We start from the raw sequence: 7,045 nt of genomic DNA on the forward strand, positions 1-7,045 counted from the left end.
GAGGATAACTGCTCTGACCTTGCCCTTGGCCTTGTTAAACCTCATGAGGTTCACATGGGCCCCCTTCTCCAGCTTGTCCAGGTCCCTCTGGATGGCATCCCATCCCTCAGGGACTTCTTTAGGAGATGCCAGGTTGCAGGCACAGGACACTCCAGTTTGCACGAAGGCAGGTTGACTGGACTGCAAAGTTTTCTGAAGCCTGTAAGTCTCGGCAAAGGAGCAAGCCCAGAATACACAGGGTTGCACAGAGATCTACGCCACCATGGTCCGTCTGGCGCGAAGCTTTAGTGCTTCTGCGGGTGGGACGGAAGTGTGACAAAGCGGTGGGGAATCTGCAGTGCCTTAAGCAGCCCTTTACTGCTGGTGCCCTCGGTGTGACACAGAAGGTTAATTTGTCAGGAATTATCTCTGCGAGCTTGGAGGACAGAATAAGCTTTATTATGAACAGCAGTGCTTCATGAGGAATAGCTATTCAAATTCCTTCATGTATTCTTTTTAAAAAGGCTGTAAACAAATTGTTTCTTATAAGCCACCTGCATGCATAAAACGCATTTTCTATTGCCAGTGTCTCCCACAGTTGGATTGCTGATTTAGGCCTGACAGTGCCCTGGGTACTTTGTTCTTCTGCTTAAAAAGCTGATCATTGATACTTTTCCAAATGTTTCCATGTCTTTAATGTTAGTTCAAAATATCTAATGCATTGCTCCTGCAGGCAGAGAGGATACCAGCTGCATCAGGCAAGTTCCCATTCTGTTGCCTCCTCTCCTACAGTCAGGAATGGCCAGTGTTCTTCCTGGGAGAGGTTTGAGGTTCATTTTCACTAGAAGACAGGGAAAAAGTGGTAAAGGAAAAACAGAAGACAGATACATGAGTCTGTCATGAAGTCCTTTTCAGAAACCTTCTCTTCCCTCTGAGAAGAGAAAATTACCTTGTACATTGCATATGATTTAGGCTGAATTTTTTTTTCCTCACATTTCAACTCTCAAAGAACTTTTTTTTTAAAAGGATAAAATATGAAGATAAAATTTAAGCCCAACCTGTCAGCAAAGGATAATGCATTCTGAAGCAAAGCCTTTGGACTTTGAACCTTTGCCAGTTGACCCCTAAAATGCTGCTGGTGGGGTACTTCTCTGCTATAGCTACTTTTGAAACACTCAGTGGATGCTTACCAGGTAGAAGGACTTAACTTACTAGCCATGGAGTGAGGAAGCAAGACTCTTCCAAGAAATTTCTGGGATGGCATCTAGCTCAGTGCGAAATGTCCTGGAATTTCTGACCTGAAATCTGTGGCTCTGTCTACAGTATCAGCCTTCCTCCGGCTAGCAAGCATTGGGTGAATCTGAAGTGCTCCCCATGCCAAGATGAACTAATTTTTTCAAGCAATAGGTGAGCTGCCTTTACTGCAGGGAGTGTTACAGCTTCTGTGTGAAGAAGAGAGACTCCTTCGTTGCTCTGTCCTCAACCCATCCCCTTTTGGGGTCTTTGCTACCTGATGGGTGAGAGCAATTGCTTCTGCTGGAGCAGCTCCTACCTTCCCCACCAGTGACATAATGTTGGCATGTGTCACTTTAAATGAGCTTTTTTATTGGTGATGCGTATGCTATGACAGGAGCAGAGCTGCCCATTACCTGACAAGGATCCAGCAGTACAGCAAGTCCTATACTTGATGGGTGATATTCCCTACAGTTTCTAAAATGTAATGTTCTGATGCAGAAATTAGGGAATGAGTGCATCCCAAAGATAGACTGACCTCCCTTCTGCGGGGTGCACACTAGCAGCTCCTTTTGCAGGACTGTCCTGACCTTGTTTATTTTGGACTTGGGCACCATAAAATAGCTTGTTAATTGCTGCTCATTTAGAATTATAATTAGGTATTACTAGATGAGTTCTATAATACTACAATTAAAATGTTATAAAAATTTTGTGGTTTTTAATACTTCATAAATTGGTTAAAATTTAATTCAGAGTACACTGATTGCAGGCTCTCTGTGTATGTGCATAATTATTAAAACCCACAGGGATAAAACCAAAGCAGAGAGATCTCAGAAAGAATGTACCAGTAAAAACAACTGTCCCCTTTGCATTGTGTTGCTGGGGAAGGTTTGAGTGATGCAGAATCCATGCACCAGCTGAAGGTCAAGCAACCAGGGACGCGAGCACCAGCATCAGGTCTGTTCAGTAGGGAAGGAAGGAACGTCAGGGCTCAGGTTACTGTCCTGGGGTACAGAATGAGAGAGGGTGTCTTTGAGAGCAAGGTACAGCTGAAACCATTTGGGGTTTGCTTATTGCCTCTGTGAAATGGAGGGTACTTTGCATTGAGAAAAGCTCTTAAGCAAGTGGCAGCAGATGCCTTGGGCCTCAGAAAATCCATTATATTCTTGGTCATGTATTAACAGATGAGAACTACCTTAGTTAGTGCGATGCAGAGTGCTGTACTAGTGCAAGCAGTCTGGCGATTCAAGTTGATTCAAAACATTTTGAGAGGATAACTTCGTCCTGCCTTCCCATAGCCAGACTGAAACATAGAACTGGCAAAAACACAGTGTTGTGTGCTCTAGCTAATTTGGTAAAACTGCCCCTTTGCTCACGCCTGGCTCAGGTCCACTTTAACTAATGGGCTGGGCACACTTCTAGAAGCGATGGACATAGAACTGTGGTCTCCAAGCAAACGAGCTTTCAGAGGGAACATCATCAAAACCACTTTGATGCATTAGTCTTCAGGTAAGAAAAAGCTTGGACATCTGGTGGTATTGCATATCCAAAAGTAAATGCTTAAAACTTGGAGCATGTTCCTCATACATCGCTAAGGGCCTCGGAGACGTTGTTTATTGGCAGCTGAGGAGTTGCTCTGCACCGCTGTTAATTTGGTATGTTTGGATTTGATGAACAAGGTCCTGCATCTCGTGTTGTTAGCCCCATGCCAGCATCAGCCACGTGGAGGAACAGGAGCTGTTTCCTTTCCTTGGAGCTGTACTTAACTAGGTCCTGCTTAAGCTTTCCTTTGTTTTTCATCAAGCTAGGTAATGTCTTTCTTCTTTAAGATCTGTTCTGCTTTTCTGCTGAAAGCTTTTTGCCTTCAGGATTTTACGTTCTGGCAACTAACAAAATCAAAATAGCTTTCCTCCTAAGTACTGTAAAACGTACATTGAATCTGATTTCGATTCAATGCTCCAAGTATTCATTTCAGCACACTAATGTACAAATGGATTGAAAAAACAGATAGCAGTAATTTTCTTTCCTTAGGTTTTACTGAATGATATCCCAAGAAGCTGCACATTATGTGTATCCCCTTTATGTTTTACTCAAGGTCATGTAAAGGTGGTGGCCTGGAAGGAAAGAGTGGATAATTTCAGTAGTAAAGCTGCAAAGTTGCCGCAGGTGGCATATGGGATGTCTTATTTTTCAAAGGTCTTTCCATCTGCTATTGGCAGAAGTCTCCATTACAAAAGGTCAGTTTTGTGTGAGGTACATACTTTTTTTTTTAGGTAGATCTTTTATTAGGATTCAGGTTTATCTTGAGTCAGACCATTAGCATGGGACCATTCCCTTGGTAAAGAGAACGCATAGAAGTTGTAAGATCTAACTGAGATACAGAGGAAACGCTCTTAAAGTTTGGGGAGGGAGGAATTTTTAAGATCAAATTAGAAAAAACAAAAGCAAGCTACCTTCTTGTGGAAGCAGAATTGTTATGGTGGTGGGTTTTGTTTGTTTTCTTTTGGATACCTTAGTTAAGGTTAAATTGCAAAACTTGAAGCTTCTAGAGCCGTAGGATGTCATGGAGGAGAATTATGCTGAAGGGTGAAGAGTATCCCATATCTGTATGTCTGTGCCATGCTGAATGTAAGAACTGCTCTCTCCTGCTGCCTCTTGAGTGTAGAAATGCCAAAAACATTGGAAGTAGCTATATAGCTGCCGTGCACTCAATACCCTTGGCTAGCAAAGCACGCCTTTTCTAGTAACCAAAAAATTGCTGGATATTGAAATCAAAACCCCACATACATTTAGCATGGATTTTATGGTGGATGGGGGTTCATGGGAGGTACCGGATCACACAAAGTGCAGGGAGCAGTGAGAAGTGTGCAGGGGTGGTGGTATCCCCAACTTACCTGAGAGGTAATGTTGTTTACTTTTGCTGTACGTTTTGGATTTTTTTCTGAGGCTGGGGGAGGCAATCGTTACAGGTTCATTAAAATGTGCAGAATATTTTTAGCCTCCCACCTTTTCTCATCATTCTAATCTGAAGCAGATGAGGTTGCGCATCCTTGATAAGGTGGCAGGCAGCATGGATCCGCAGCCATGTGGAGCCTTCCTATCTGCTGCCTCTAAGTTTTCAGCGCTTGTGCATGGTCTACACGTGTGAGTTTACTTGCAGAATGTGTGCATGAAAACATGAGTGTGGAAGCAGGTTTTGGCCTGTTTGACTCTGTGGAGTCCTGGGATTTGCTTTGTGGCGTGAAAGATGGAAGATGGCTGGTCTGTCCAGAAAGTGTTGGATTTGGCCTTGATGCAGCTGTTATCTCCGTCCCTCTAGCCAGGAAGTAACTAGGAAACCTACTGCTTTGATCTGCCAAACAAAGACGACTTGTAAAATATATTAATTGATTTTCTTCCATCAAACTGTTTTGAAGATACAGCCTCAGATCTGAGTGAGACAAAATCTGATGTGTAGATGTTTTGTGTCTCTTACTATACAGAATGTGATGCAAGAAAACTGAATTTAATTTTTAGCCTGAAGTGCTACTGAAGGAGAGAAATTGTATTTTTGGACTGAGTCAGAGTTAAGACTGACTTTGCCAGCATTAATTTGGATTCTTGAATTCAGGATTTCTTAATTTACAGACCTTTGGTTTCTTCATCTTCAGTAAGCATTCTGTTACACCTAGGGCTTGGTTTTTATTTACATCCCTTTAATATGGCTTGGGTACTATGTAGTATATGCTACCTCAGAAGGTGTTATGTTTTGCCAAAGCAAAGCAAGGGGGCCTTAGTAGAAGGGAGGAGGGGGGGGGAAAAAATAATAAATTTAGTATCTTATTATAAGCTCGATCGCATCTTGGTTTCTTTATAGGTTACAGAAACAGTTTTCGTTTTTCATACAGAAGGCAATTGCATGAAACTTGTGCTTTCATAGTTCCTGCTTATTAGTTGCAAAGGGAATTTCTGGGTGCTCTCTTCCATGGTAACAGCCAAATGCCTCCAGAGCCAGAGGACTGCAGGATGCTGGGGGCGTTCTGCACAGAGAGAATTCAGTTTAATAAATGTAATAAGCCCATTTACCCTACCGGGCTATGTTAACTACGTGCATATAAACTGAGCATACGTAATGTTTGGGCAAAGTTAGAGAAGCAGTTTGTAGGAAAGGCTAGCTCCAGAGCACACCAAAGCAGCAGCTATTCTTATTTTAGCCCTCAGTAACACACACAATAATGGGGTTCAAGCAGTATCTGTGGTTGAGACAGTAGTAACAACTATAATATAATTAACTTCAAAACCCTTTAGGAGAGATTAATTCCAAAATCTAGTGTTGAAAATGTTCGTAGTTTCACAAGATGAGAGTTACAGAAGGTTTAATTGGATATATAGACCCTCTAGTAGGGCATAAGTTGTCTGCTAAATAATGGCATTAGGAAGAACCCAGCCCTGTGGCAGCCTGCTGCTGTCTTCTCCTACACGGTCTTTGAGCTGGCTGACATGGGCTGGCTGGGGCTGTGATCCGGTCTAATGTAGTGGTGCTGCTCCCATACTGGTGGTGACCACGTCTAGAAAGGATGGCAGCCAAGATGCATTTGTGAACTTGCCGCTTCACGGGCGCTTGGTGGACCTGTGGAGAAGGATTGTCATCTCTGTTAGCAGGATCAAAGCAGTAAGTCCTTTTTACTTGATCACTGCACGTGACAGCGGCTGTGAGACAGTGGGTGGAGGTTTTGTCACCAGCGTGTGCACACTTTCCAAAGCCCGACTTAAAATAGCTCTGGACACAAGTAGTCGCTCAGCATTATTTAATCACCTGTGTATTAGTCAAGCTGCTGCTCTGAGCCAGCAAGGTTAAAGTTGTTTGTAGGAACCTCACGTATGTCTTCATGAGTGGCCGCGACTATGGTGCATGTAGTGCATGAATACGGTCATTGAGCTTGGAGGGGCCAAGAAGCAGATCAGAATATTGAGAATGATGCTAAACTTCAGAAATGACAACTTAAAAGAAAGTGAACAAGTTACTCGAAGCATCCCTAAAATTAAAATGGAAGAAAAAAAAAGTAGAAAAGAAAAGGGGGGGGGACGGGGGGGGGACGGGGAAGTGAACCAGTTCCTTGATGTGGTTTGAAACCAATAGTGGAACATAAGAAAGCAAGCTGGGAAAAGCAGTTAAATTAGCAAGGCTGGGAATAATTTGCACTAGCTAGATAGCAGGTTTGAGAAGCTGTTTGAGATGAAAATTTGGAAACCCAACTCCCAGGTATTAGTAGTAGATTGTATAAAGTATAATGAGTATAAAAGGAAAATTGAAAGATCCAAGGTGGGCTTTGAAGAACTAACGACTATACATAGAAGATAAATAATTTAGGCAAATCAGTGCCATTGTCTTGTGTGAAAATTGGGCTTATTGGATGATGGGAGGTTAAAGACGGCAACTAAGGAAGAGAAGGGTACTGCTAAAAAGGGAAATTATTTCTTTGCATCACTTTAACTGCCAAAAATGTTGTGGAAGACTTAGGAGTAGTATTGTGCTCAGTCTTTCTAAATATAAAAGATAAGCAAATTTCAGAAATTGAGTTCTTGGCAAAAGCAGCTTTGGAATAAGCTATTAATCTGAAAAGCATTAAGTGAGCAGACCCCAATAGTATGCTATGTTATATAAAACATAACTGAACTTCCAGCAAAAGTAAGGGATTTTTCATTAAAAAGAGACGCTTTTTTAGAAGGAATCATAGAATCATAGAATCATTTAGGTTGGAAAAGCGCTTTAAGATCATCAGGTCCAACTGTTAACCTAGCACTGCCAAGTCCACCACTAAACCATGTCCCTAAGCACCACATCTACATGTCT

At 42.3% G+C, this 7,045-nt stretch overlaps 1 protein-coding gene across 1 annotated transcript in view; it reads left to right on the forward strand.

Moving 5' to 3' along the window:
• The window catches only part of PTPRF (protein tyrosine phosphatase, receptor type F), a 307,937-nt gene that overhangs the window by 31,284 nt on the left and 269,608 nt on the right, over positions 1 to 7,045 (forward strand). The gene's annotated exons all lie outside the window — the stretch shown is intronic.

Source organism: Aptenodytes forsteri, unplaced genomic scaffold (assembly GCF_000699145.1).
Source record: "Aptenodytes forsteri isolate BGI_AS27 unplaced genomic scaffold, ASM69914v1 Scaffold119, whole genome shotgun sequence".
Lineage (NCBI taxonomy): Eukaryota > Metazoa > Chordata > Aves > Sphenisciformes > Spheniscidae > Aptenodytes > Aptenodytes forsteri.